The sequence below is a fragment of the Harpia harpyja genome, chromosome 2 (assembly GCF_026419915.1).
Source record: "Harpia harpyja isolate bHarHar1 chromosome 2, bHarHar1 primary haplotype, whole genome shotgun sequence".
Lineage (NCBI taxonomy): Eukaryota > Metazoa > Chordata > Aves > Accipitriformes > Accipitridae > Harpia > Harpia harpyja.
In genome coordinates this window covers 82,111,291-82,125,658 of record NC_068941.1, presented here as the reverse complement: position 1 = coordinate 82,125,658, position 14,368 = coordinate 82,111,291, and positions in this window count along the sequence as shown.

The window sequence follows — 14,368 nt, the reverse complement described above, 5'->3', positions numbered from 1 at the left end:
TAATCTGGTGAGAAACTAAACCAAAGTAAGGAGCGCCCATGGACAGGTTTGCTCTGGTTTTACTGAACATATGGAAAAGAGCAATGCAAATCACGCCAGGGAGTTCTCACTCAGCAGAGCTCTGCTGCTCATTCGCCTGCAGGGACCAAGTCATGACTTGAAACGCATGCCTTCCACTCCAGCCCAGCTGCCTCTGGTGCAAGACTTTCCTTTCTTGCAGAAGAGAAGCAATCCGTCTCCATCTTAACGCTTTAGAGAGGGTTCTTCCAGGCGTTCGGATAAACCCGCTTCAGCAGACAAGCTCCAGCAGATCCAGATGCAGCGCTGAAAGTGCTGCTGCTCCCCACTGCCCGCTCCTGGCAGCTGCCGGAGGGCAGGCAGGGGGGGACACACGTCCCCGGCTGCCGGGGTCACAGCCCGGCACCTTCACGCCAGCTGCCAGGGACGGGACAGGAGCTGAGGCAGCAGGTTTTGCAGGTTGGTTGGGAAGTGGGCACACAACCCTCGCTGGACGTGCCATCACCTTCCGCACAACGGGAAGCAGACGAGCAGGGAGCAGAAGCTTCTTGTCCCAACCCCAGCAAAGTTCACCAGAGCTGATCTGTCCGTGCCCCTGATCCTGGCCTCAAGCTCAGCCGTTCGACGGAGATCTGGAACCACTGAAAAAATGGCTGGGAGCCTTCAACATACAGCCAGCGCTGGAAGCCTCTCTCTTGCACTGGAGTGCGTTGTGGAGGTCTCACACCTCTTACCCAACCCAAGGGCTCTGTTTCAGGTCTTTACTTCATGGCCAGTGTCCCTGCAGGTGGTCATAAAGCCATAACAGCGTTTCCATACCACAATAATGGGGGCTAAATAAGAAGCCAGGTAGAGGGTAGCTCACCTGGAACAAACTGTGATGTCAGTGGGAGCCAAAAAACCCGAAAGAAGTGCAAGGAACACCAGCCCAAAGTCCCAAGCAAAGTCACTATTCAATGAAAACCATCCCAAAAAGGAAAGAGGGGAGGGATGGGACTGGACCGTTTCTGCTTCACAGCTCTGCCCTCTTTTCAGTGATTGGAAAGGACTAAATCACCTCTTGTCAATATCTAATGAGGATTATGGAGAACATGAAGCCAGACTCTTCTCACAGGTGCCTAGTGAGAGGATGAGAGGCAACAGATCCACGCTGCATCAATGAAATTCCAATGGATATTAAGAAAAAATACTTCATGATGAGAGTGGTTAAACACAGGGCCAGAGAGATGGTGGTATCTCCATCCGTGGAGATACGCAAAACTAAACCGGACAAGACCCTGAGCAACCTGGTCTAACATTGAAGCTATCTGTCTTTTGAGTGGGGAGGAGGTTTGACCTGATGGTTTTCTTAAGTCCCTGCCAACCTAAATTATTCTGTTTTATTGAAGGAAAATAAGGCAGAAATTTCTTATCTGAAGCCAGCTTCCCCCATGTTCCAAAGACAAGGGCTGTCACACAGCTAGTAAATTCACCCAGCTATTACCCAGGTGTTCACTCTTCCTGAAGAGAGAAGGCAAAAAGAAAATAAAGAGCCCCGGATATCTGCAAAATGGTGCCAATTGCTGCAGTGCAATTCCACAGAGTAACACAGAAGATTTTCCATCAGGAAGGTGCAAGTAGGAAAGTGGAAGCCTACAGTGAAAGCTTCTGGGCAGCCACCTACCTGCTGAACGGGCCACACCAAGATGTCTTGGCTCCAGAGGCCCCATCTAAGCTAGGGAAGTTGCTAAAATGTTTGCTGATGTTGATAATATCAGTTGGCTTTCCCCTGTGTTGATAAGCAGTGGGAGTCTGGGTGTAGGTGGCTGTCGGCTGGTTCTGGCACTTCAAAGCTAAGTCAGTGAGACACACTCTGAGCAGCACTACACCACGGTGCGTAGACCTCTAGCAGGAGCCACAACTCCTAAATTTCCATCGTTGTGAGTACTCAGGGCAGGAAGAGAAACAGTCACTGTTAATATGGGCGAAACCCTTTAGGCTGTATAGGGGCAGTGTAAATATAACAAGATTATCATTATTTAAGGGGAAGAAGGGAAAAACGGAGGAATGGTTTTGCAAAAGGTGTATAGACTTTACCAACGTTTGAATATTTTGGGGTTTGTTTTGGTTTTCATATATATATATATATACCAGAAAAAACATCTGAAACTGTTGTTTGCATGAATTTTTCATCATACTGGAGAAATCCTGGTGTTTTCTGCTAGATCTGTTTTTGTATTACTATGGTTCTTTTCATCCAAGGATCAAAAATTATCATGCCAAAGTTTCCACAGATTCAAAGACATGATTAAATAAATTTTCAGGAGGAAGGCATGCCAAGGGCCATGAAACACAAAAGCATGATCTCTAACTCAGGAAGCTTTTAAGCCACAGATAGCTGGAAGCTAGGAGAGCGTACCAGAGAAATGTCAGAATGTACTTCTGTCCTTACCTTCTTTTCCAGCATCTAACAGAGACGGGATACTGGCTACATGCTATCTTCATGTTCTTAGCCAGCTCCTTACAGACAGAGGAAAGTAATGATGGTTACTCAATTTCACTCATCCACTCACCCTAGGGATAAACTCTTGCGGTTTGTCCATACTGCAGCACCTTCAATGCGTGCAGACTGAGGGTACAACCTCTCCCTTTCTCCCCACCCCTCCCTCACATTGACCCATTGCTGCATTGATTCAGATCCCTTCGAGATGCAAACTCTTTTTTTATTCCCCATGTGGTTTTCTGCTTGCTTAACAAGTTGATTCAACGTGTGCCAGAGCTGGCCCAAGGGAGAGGAAGGGAAAGCACAGCTGGAAGCAGAAGGAAGAAGAGCAAGATTTTCCCTCACCATGACAAGCTGTTAAATTTGCTTTTGCTATAACAGAACTTCTGCCTTCGGGCACAGCTCCACCCAACCTGAAGATCCTTGGTGCATCTCCAGTGCACTCGCTCAGCCTCCTGGTCCTTCTCCATTTTTGCACTGGCTCTGCCTCTTTTTGTGACCTTCAGTGAGCTAAATCAACTGGCTGATCTACCAGTGATTTGGCTTACAAAGGGGTCTGACAACTACAAGAGATGGTACAAAATAAGTAGCCAGACCATGTGGTTGGCTAGAGATAAAAGGAGAGGAGGAAGAGTAGGAGAAAACAAGGTCCTCCCTTACAGCAGCCGTGAATTGTTGAACAGCTCATACACAACTTCATCTCCATCTGTCTTTTGAGTATTTTCCCCTTTACAAAGGCCAGGATCTTAGCACGACAGCCCCCAAATCACTCGCCATTAACAAAGCAGCACCAGTCTTCACACAACACTGCGTCAGATCTTCCAAGCTTGAAAATGTCTCACACAGACTGGAGAAGAGAGGCCACATGTAATTCCTCCAGGCACAAGGCTGGTTTGAGTACCAATAACACTTTCTCATTCGGTCAGGATGAGGGAAGCTGTCCCATAAAGGAGATGAGATGCACCAGGGAGGGGCTGGTGCATCACAGATGGACATTAAATCATAGCTGCATTGCTAACCTTAATACCCTTGAACTGCTACACTTGCAAGAACCTAAACCATGGCTCTGGCAAGAAAAGAAGAAAAACATTTTCTTGTATAATGTTTACTGCACAGAGATTCCAAGGGGCAAAGCACCTGAAGTAGGTTAATAAATAGGTTGCAGTCTTAAGGTGCAAAGTCATCTCTTTGGTGCATCTGTTAGATGAGTTGGTGGTCTCAGTACAACCCCCACACGATAAGGTGCTTACAGTGTTTTCCAATGTTCCATGCCCATGGTGGATTGAAGGAGAAGTAATTGGTTTAAAGTACCACAAGAAAGAACAACATCTTTAGGAAAAGTTTTCTTAATAGTAAAGATACTGAAGCACTGGAAACGATTCCCTGGAGAGGTTTCAGAACCTCAGTGATGCATCTGGGGGTAGGAAGAGGTCTGGCAATGTGATGGGTGAAGCTGATCCTACTTTGGGCAAGGACATCCTTTTGAGGTCTCTTCCAGTCTTAAATGAGGTTAGGCATTACCTACACCTTATTTCAGCTGTTGAATTTGACCCGTCTCTTCCACCCCACTCCACAAAACAGATGTGGTTGTAAATTATAGCCAGATTAGAAGGATCAGTAAAGACTGTAAGAATGCAAGAGCAACTAATGGATTTTCAATTCTGCTGGGTTGTGACATACGTAAACAATTTGCAAGTGGCTGTGACCTTCAGCACAACACAGTCCTCAGTGGTTGTCCAACATGAACAGAACATGAGTCTGCTCTGCTGCATTTCTTTGACAATACAACTGCAAAGGATGGAGGAGCAAGTTCCCAGAGATCTCACAGAGCTTTCCGAAAGTCTTATGATAATTGCTGTGAGATACCTCACAGACTCTGCCATCTTGCCCCTGGCTGTTCATGGAAGGTGCTAAAGACAAACAAATTACAATTGTAAATGCAAGAATTCAAATCTGACCACCCAGATGGGCCAGCCGGGTGCCTGGTAAAGGCCCTATGTTCAGAAACCATATTCAGCAAATCCACAAGAAAAGCAGCCCAGCACAATTAACACACTGCTGTAACCTAGAATGAGAAATCAGACAGAGGCAGAAAACCTGATATGATACAACTTGAATTACTTCTCTGTCACAGGCAGTGTTTGTGGCCTTCCCAAACACCTAATCTGGGAGCCACCTGAAGTCAGTGGAAGGTTTCCATTTACTGCGGCAGATCTTGTATCAGAGAAGTTATGTATAAAGCACTTAGATATGAGTATCTGTCAGTCCTCAAAGTCTACTGAACTAGCTACCTGGTCAAATTTGTACAAGTGCTGAAGTTATTTTCTAGTATGAGAGGCGTGGTTGGTCTAGGCATAGCTGAGGGCAGAAGGTGCTTAGAGAAGGAATCTTAATGAAATTATTTTTAAAAGTACACAAGTGATTTCCCTATTGCCAGGGAAACTTCATGATTTTTCATACTCCATTGGTCTGCAGACCAGTTTCTATTTGCTCAGAAAGTGTTGCAGAAAGTTGACAGAGGCTTCAAGAAACGGGTAGTATAGTTGTCACTGGGCTTGTCTTTCGTTTGGTTAAAGAGATTAGAACTCAGGCAATGGTAAGCTTTTGATGGTGAAGAGACACTTTCCTTCAGATTTCTACACACAAGAGACCTCTCAGTATTTTATGTCTGCCCCGTTAAATATACCCACCCCAACAGAAGAGATTAAATCCTTGGACACAGAAGATAAAACATATTTCAGTTGTATTTAACATATGGTGCAGTTATTGCATACTCACAGCTGTAAAATAATGAAAATAAGTGAGAATACAAACAGTTTCTTCAGTCAGCCTACACATGCTGACAGAAGAAACAAGAACCTGTATCTCATCTTGTTTGGACAGCATGGGAAAGATGAGGGGGAGACAGCCAGAGCAGCTGCAAATAACTATGTCTGTTTCAAATTCAGAACAAATCATCTTCTTGCTGTAATTCCTGACAAATAATTTTCTTGTCCAACAATTTTTAGGTTGATCCCGTAGGACTGCTGGGATAATCATCCTGACACTGCAGATAACAGGATTGTGATCATAAATCTTAAGATTCAAGTACATTCACCATGGTTGAGTGACCACCAGCATTTTAAGAGAATGAGAATATTTTTCCCCTGAAAAGACGACAGCATGAAGGGCACATATGCAGGAAGTGAAGCCTCTGAGTTATAGAATAATGCATCATTTTTATTTTCAATTTGCCATGTGCTCCTTATCATTTCACCCACATTCTGCCCACTAATCAAGGGAAGAAGGCTTGGCTGGCGCAACTGGTTCTGGATAGATCTATTTGTGGCTGTTGCTATTGCAGCAACAGCAAAAACGCCTTTTTTATTCAAGAATCTAGGCTCTGTCCCAGAATATAAGTGACTTATTCTGAGAACAATTATTTTTATCTACAGAGTGAAAGAACCTTTACTCCAGACTAGTCTTGTGTGGAGCTATTCCAGTCATGTATGTGTAAATGATGAAGGGAAGCACACCTGTTCTCATTATTTGGCCCTGGTTGGTACAATTCTGCCTTCTCCCCATGGAAGAAGAGAAATCAGGTATTTAAGCAATATTAATATTATGGAACTACGGAGCTGTTGTTTTCTTTAGGCACAGTGAATTTTGCCTTTTGAAGCTAGTTTGTCTTCTGCAAGCAAAATGAGAAAGAATACAAAATAGCACCGAGTTGTTTTCAATATAAAACATTCAGCTGATGAGATGCAGTAATCCACAGCCAAACCCTGATAATGGCCCAGCTGACTCCTATATAAGCCACCACCTTACTCAACAGGTTTTATGTGTGAATGCACTCAAATCCTTGACAATACTTAAAATTTGAGCTAATTCTACAGTTAACCACAGTCCTACATATCCATGGCGATCAAAAAAATCATCACCTTCCAAAATGTGAGGAATTCGGCATTAATAAAGGCATGCTACTCCCTGCTAGGCAATATACTAACCTAGCAGACGTGCCACACAATATCACTTGCAAACTAGCAGCAACACAGGGCAAACACATTAACTGAGGTACTGCTGTGCAAAGAGAAGGGGCTGCAAGTTTGGCTTTACTTTCTGGACCTCTCCAGCAACCATCATCTTCTCCTTAAATAGTTGTCACGTATTGCGCATAATTCTCTTTACTAGAAATACCTGGTAGGTCTTGTCATTTCTGTTCTTGCAAAGTGCTCTCCCCTTGTGCGCTCTGCATTCTCACATCGCTGATTGTCATTCTCAGGCCACACAAGATACCCTCTTTAAGAGAACGCAAACAGCAACAGAGCTAAAAACCAGAAGAGGTGGAAGTAAATCACTGCAAAAAATAGAACAAGGATATACGCTGCACTGCAATCTTAGCCAACGGGGTCTAACAAGGAGTCCCCTTTGCTTCCATTTTCCCCGTGCTGCGGGCAGCCCGGTAAAGCAAACAGACCTCTACGAACAAAGCACTGCTGCTTCACAGGATGCCCAAGCCTTTCTGGAAAAAGTTGGTTAAGTCAATGAGTAAACAGTTTTGTTCAGATTGTAAAGAAAGTGACTTGGAGGTACAGTGAAAGCTTCTTACCTTCTTTCTTTGCAATTGCAAAGCTCGTGCGACAGGACTCTTATACTCTTGCTGTATGGTTTATATATTCCGTGTGTGCGGGAGTGAGCGCTCAGGGATTTGGGAAGGGGGGGGAAGGGGGAAGAGTCCAAACAAAACATTTAAATGTAATTCCTTTGATGGTGCAGCTGTGAGAGGGCAACTATCTGAGACTATTTTGCTATGATATTTCAGGGGCTGCACAGTTTTACTGTCCTTTAGTAAATATGCTTCAGAAGCAGTGTAGAAATAACGTTTCCACGGCCAGCCTCTCCCCAAGTCATCCCTCCTACCTGCAGAGCGGACCTCCGTTCTACGTTCATACACGACACCAACCGAGGCTTCATTTTCCCCCTTCCTTGTGACCCCATCTCTTTCCCACCTTCTCTCCCAAACTTTGCATACAGGAGGTATTTCCTAAGCAATGCAGACAAAAAAGTAAGAATGAGCCCTATCTGCTTTGTGAGAAAACTGCACAATAGCCCCCAAAGGAGAAAGATGAGTCAGGGCGTTATGTCTGGGAATTGGGCAACCTGCTTCCTGGTTCATTCCCAATTCCTTTGCGTGCTTGTACACTCCTTTACGCGGTGCCTGATGAGTGCACCACTTAATGTGGGTCTCCACAGCGCAAAGAGCACAGAGCAGAGACGCCCCAGCTAAGGGTGATCCAGCAGCATCCGTTATTCTGGTAGTACAGCCAGATAATGCAGCCGTGCTGCTTCAGATCCGAGCGGTCCGGTGCACGGTGCTATGCGGAATGACTCACCCGAGAGCGCAGATCCCTGCTAGCTTCAACGTGCCTACACCACGCTTCTGCACAGAGTGGGCATCTCCCTACCCACCCTACCAAATAAGGTGGAAATACCTGCCCTGTCTGATAAGAACGATGGCAGTAAGTGACGTTACAGGGGATGTTTTCAGAACAAAACACACCGCAAGGCAGTTCTCTGTGCTTCAGCGTTCACTTCTGCGAACCCGCAACCCCTAGCTCACAAACTGTTCAACCCTTTCCCTCTAACGTTGGTTAAATTAGTAGCTAAGGTGACAAATGCCAAAGTGCCACAGCACCAGGCTGGTGTCAGTGGACTGCAGTTTCTCAGATAAATGACGGCAGGCGAGGCAAGGGATCAGCTACCTGTGGTGTTACACCGTTTTATTGCGATGGAAATGGGGGCAGGGGGAGGCAGGGGACGTTTTGCAGTTCTGTTTTCCGTTTTACCCTCCCCATTCAATAACATACGTGAAGGTTTTTCGAGCTGATGTGCACAAATCACTCTTCTAGAATAAATACAATAGCCGAGCCTTTCCTGATAGGGCTAAACCGTTCAGAAACATAGCAAAGAAACGGTGAGACCGCGCAGAAGTGTCTCCTCAACTGCTAGCACCTCTAACAAGCGGTGGTGTGACGTGCCTGACGTGATTACAGAGTAAAATTTAAATGCCCTCCCTCCCCAACCATTCATTCTCATCTTCATAGCCTAGCACCTGGCTCCCTGGCTGAGCTCCCCACTACCTCTGCATACTTGATATTTGCATCGTTACTACCAGGTTTGCGAAAACAAGGAACTTCTGTCACACTCTGAACTGCATCTAATAGCACGGAGACAGGGGGAGGCGTGGGGAGGGCAAGTGTTACCTAGGAGCTTCAGGATTTTCTCCAACAGACTTGGTTCATTTTCTCTGAAGCTTCTGTGTTTTCTTTTTTCCCCTTTCGCCCCACTTCTCTCAATGGTCTGGTGCCCTCAGAGAGTCCAGGAGCAGACACCAGCTGGCCCTAGCAAAGGCCACATCCCCCACTGCCTGTGTTGTTCTCTCCAGCTCGGCTATATGGATCCCTTAATTGCATGCATGTCTTTCAGGCTATTCTCCATGCATGAGCTGTCAGCAAAACCTTGCTGGAAACACTGGAATTTCACATTTTTCATGGAGATTTTCCATATCAAATGGGCAGTTTTACATTTTCCATGAAATTCCTAATGACTACAAAAAAAATACAGCCACAGTGTTTGGAAGGACTTGCTCAGCTTGCCTTCGGGCACCATTTGAGTGTTAAATGCATGTGTGTGAATTTACTTAGCATATCATTTCAGGGATAGGATTGGAATATTTTTTTTGTTGCAGATGACAGCAGAGAAGCATGCATTCATCCATTCATTCATAAACTCAACTTGTGGCACTGCACACTGGGGAAGGGATCTTTCGCATCATTTTTAAAACAGAGAGAGTGCAAAGCCCTGTCAACTGACAATATCCATCCAAGCTGTCATTGCCAATCACTTGAATGGACTGCAGCAGAGAGTATTTTCCACAATGAGATACCAATGGGGGTGACCATTAGGTCAGGAATCTTATTTTCTCAGCTCACCAACCCCTGCAAATAAATTCTCACCAAAAGGAGAGAAAAGCCTCATTGATTTGACAAGCGATCAGACACTGCAGTTGTCATTTTCCCAGCAGTTGCTAGCATATTTTTTGCCTGGTGTGCGAGATATGAATTTCCCGACTTAACCTATCAAGCTCTTAAAGGGATCATCCCTTTTTCATCTGCATCCTTGTGAAAAGTAGAACTCATGGCAGTAAGACTCTGAACGCAAAATACTGTTCTCGGCTTTAATATATTATTATTTGATTTACAATGAAGTTCACACAGGGGGTCTACTTTGTTGTTAATAGTCGGACATACTTACACGACCCACAAGAATGTGTTTTTTCTCCATCAATACCCATTTTAATTTGTAAAACACATCTTTACAAAGTTCGTTTGTTTTTCTTTATGAATGCATCAAAACCAAATCAAGAGAGGCTACGAAAGCAAGAAAAACTGCATTATTCGATGAAAGAAGTCACATTTTCAGCTCTCTGTGTTCTTAGACACATACATTCAGTTCTCATAACTTTTTAAAATACTGCACTGATGTGAAAAAAAAAAAATAAAGTCTTTATGCTGAGTTCCAGCAAAGGGCCTAAATTCTACTTGTGGTTCTAGTGAAACAGATTGGTGCTGGAAGACAAAGCGTATCTTACTCCATGCTACCCAAATCCACTTCACCTCTAAGAATTGTACCTTGAAAATTCACATTAGATTTGTTTGGGAGCTTTTGGAGGGAACATCTTAGCACCATCCAAAATTAATTTATTTAATGATACACAAACATTGACTTCACTGACATTTTTATAGGAAGGATCTTCAGGAATATTTTTCTGACCACAAAGATTGCCTGGTCCCCAACTGAAGAACAGTTAAAAGCCTGCAGGGATGCGAGTCCTTGGTTTAACTGCCGTCTCCACAGCAGGCATAGCAAGGATCTGAATCCAAGTTCCCCAGAGTGACATTTCACTTTTTCCATTAAAAATGAAAGTTTCGCATACAGAAATTTTTCAGATCATGAGAAGCCTGTTCCTGCCACCTGCTTGAATCCAACTACTTCAATCAGCCCAGATTATGATTTGCAAAACCTGTAATTCCATCCAGCTATCCTTTATTTAGTTCCCAATAATAAAACTGCATTAGGTCTCACTTAATCTATGGCATGATTATTATTCAGAGAAATAATGGTATCCACTAATACTGGAACCACTTACATCAACATTTCAGGAAATTTTTAAAATATTATATATAAGAAATATTTTCATCCCAATAATTAATGTATCTGTATTTACTATTGGGAGGAGAAACTGACCAAGTCAGAATGCTTCTTTATACGTATTCTAAAGAATGGTCAGAATGCCATTAAAAATAGATTAAGAATCAGGTAAAGCCTCACCTCTGTGCTTTACACTTCATGCCATACTTGATCTAGCATAAAGATCATTCCTGCCAATTTAGTTTGTCCAATAAGAATGAGGGGAAGGAGTTTTGTGGTCAAATGTCAGAAAAATTGTAATTTATTATTTTGGTAAATTGACAGTTTGCTAGACTTAGTATCAAATGCTTTTAAGCATCTTCAGACCACTCTTTGTTAGTCAGTACTGTATATTTTCTTACTAGTCTTATCTTTGGAGTACATTGTTCCAGAAATTCTGGCAGCATATTGAGGGCATGAGTCTGCTTCCAGATAAGCCTGGATGGCTTAAAATTTCTTCTTTTTTCATTCCAGATAAGTGCTCAAGTGCAGGGGATCACTGGAATGTCATTTTATTCCTTATACATCTATTAATGCTAGCTTTGCCGTGTCCTTGCATAAAATGCTCAGCTACTCAGGCTATGAGCAGTCTCTAGATTGGACTGACTCTCTTTTGATTACTTTTTCTAGTGCTTTTTCCTCTGTGCACCATATGTGATAACCTTACCAACATACTCCTTTCAGTTGCTGCTAATTCCCCGCTTTGATTTCACATCCAACACTCCAACTACAATGTATAATTTTAATTCAGATGGCAAAGCTTTTAGAGCACTGACAATTTAGTGGGTATAAGAGACAAACACATTCTAACAAATGTCAAAGAATATGGATTCAATGTTCAGGAACATTCTGAAAATAGTTAGTGGTGGATAAAATCCTGAAATTAATTTTCCCTGGGAAATCTCAAACCCTCGGGAAAAAAATTAGTTTTCTCTATTCTTTGCAAAGGTAAAAAAAAAAAAGCATCTTCATCAAGCAATTTAAATAAGCATTTTCAGATACATCCACTGTATAGCACTGAGGATTTTAAATGCAAGCAGGCTAGTACTATCTGTCAGGAGGACTTTTTTCCCCCCTGAAGTCCATTTTTTCTCTGTCTACTGGTAAGTTACTATTATCTTCCATTCCTTGTAATAATGGGCTTAAGATCAAGTGAAACTGGAAATGGAAAGAACAGTGAAAGATGACAGACTTGAAGGGGTTTTATTGGAACTATGGGTTGCTCCTAAGGTCAGAATCAGTAAGTATAATTAGATTCCTGGCATTTACAACAAATGTAAAGCAACTCTGAGATCTCTTTTGTGTGCATGTAATTAAACATGCACTTTTACTGCCCTCTGCAGTATTGCAAAGTTACTTTGATTCTAGCACATAAAAGCCGATTGAAAGAGCAGGCGCAATCTTCATCTCTCTATTGCACTCATATTTCTGAAAACAAAGCATTTTTCAGAAGAAATGGAATAGCCCCTTTCTAAAGAAACACAAAAGGGAACGTTGTTTTTGCTAATAATTAGAGCATCCCCGTACCTCCCAGGAACTTTCTCAACAGAAACTTGAATAGATAGAAAACTCCCAGCACAGACAGCTGAACCCCAGTTTAACCCACGACGTAAGTTCCAACTTCCCACTTAAACCTAAGTTATTTCTCAAGTGCATGAATCAGCACTTTTTGGATAAATTAGTTTGCTCTTGTGCTTAAACACAATCCAAGATAGGTAAGTGGCAAGCTCAAAGAATGAGTAGCATTGGTAATCCAAAAATACAGTGGGGGCCAGAAGTGACAGATGCTAGATCTCGATTACTTGCATGTTTTGTATTTAGGTACTACCCAGATGCCACAAAACTAAATCCTACATGTATAGAATAAATTATCTCCTAACCAATTTAAGTATATACACTATATCCTAACTACACTGTTTTATTTGAAAATAAAATGGATTTCTGACACTTCCCAAAGTCACTTTAATCTCTTAACTGTTTATATAATATTTTGCTAAAATTATCCCTATTTGGCAGGAAGCACTCAAAAAGTTATTCTTAAACTGTTAGTAATCAATCTTCTCACATTTTGAGAAACCATATAGAAGAAGAAAACATAGAAGAGTAAGAACTTCCAGTAAGTTCAAAATTCTTTCAAAAGTGCTCTTTTACCAGTTCAGTTTTGATAAATGCCTGATCCCCCAGCAGACTTCCACATAGATCCATGCTGACACATACATGGTTGTTCTATATATACCTTGTCTCTACACCAGGGGTTTTGTCTGCATTAGCAACATGACAAAGCAGATAATCCTGAAAATAATTTTAGTAAATACACGCACGAACAAAATGTTGAATGGTATTTTTGACTTAAAAATGGATTCATGGAACAAAGATGGTTTTAGCTTGTCTTCTTTAAAGAGGCTTAAATAGTTGTACTGTCAAGTCTTTTTCAAAACACCTGTCCTGCCCCCTCTAATTTTTGAACTAGCTTTCCAGGTATTTAACAAAAAACCCCATTACATATGTTCCTTTAAGCTTTATGTGACAACAGCTAAGTAATGAAGAAAAACACAATTATTGCCCAAGTGAAGGAAAATCTGGGACAGCTTCGCTCTTAAATGTTCTGCTTGCCATGCTACCAGTACACGTATACCAACTACGCAGTGCAAACAGATGGAACTTTAAATTCGCCATAGGCAAGACCACTGTCAGTTAGCCAGGCATGGTACGAAGGATGCTGAAAGAGGACAAGACTCGGTGCGAAGGGAGTAAGAGAAACATAAACCAGAAGGCACAAATCTATAAAAAGCAGGGTTGACAGGTTCTGCTGCCGACGTAACAACCTGTTTTTATTTTTAAAGGAATTTAACCTAATAAGTCTAGAGTTTGACAGTGGTACTTGCCAATTCTCCATCTGAAGCAAACTCCACTGTATGCAGCTATGCACAACTGAACATATGGATGTTATTATTCCGTAAGATTAGTCTATTACCAGACATTAACCTAAATGGATTAGGTTATCCCACATTTAACCACCAGAGGGCTTTATTCTAGTGCAAAATAGTTGTTCTCCAATTCAGTGTTCAGTACCTTTGTAAAAACACCCAAAGTCAGACAGCATGAGCGCTCTCTTTAAATGCAATCCATAAAAACTAAGTTCCCTAAGTAGTTGAAGCAAAGGGAAATAATCTGTAGGATTAAAGACACTACTATGGATGCCCAGCTGCTTCAGGACAAATTCAACACAGACCAACTACATGTCCAGGCTGAAATGTTTTACCAACACGTACCTAGCTCCTGGGTAGGCACGCATGCTGAACAGCACCTAAGGTTTGCTTTTAACGAAGCCAGCAGAATTAAGTTATCTGTAAGCTAGCTGGAGCACATTAGAGGAAAAGAAAACAAGGGATAAATTAGCCCAGAAAACAGAACAGTAACATAGGACCTTACACTGTGAAGCAGAAGTGACACAGCATAGCTCTGAAAGGCGAAAGGATGGAACAGAGGCGGAACTGAGAGCAGCACAGTGAAAAGCAACGCTCATTTCAGCAGGGCAGACAGCTGTGTATGCCAGCGCAATGCTCAGAGAGCGTTGCTCAGCAGGCAGGTTGCACGCAACACTGCAAGCAAGATGATCATACCCCAAGGCCTCTGCTG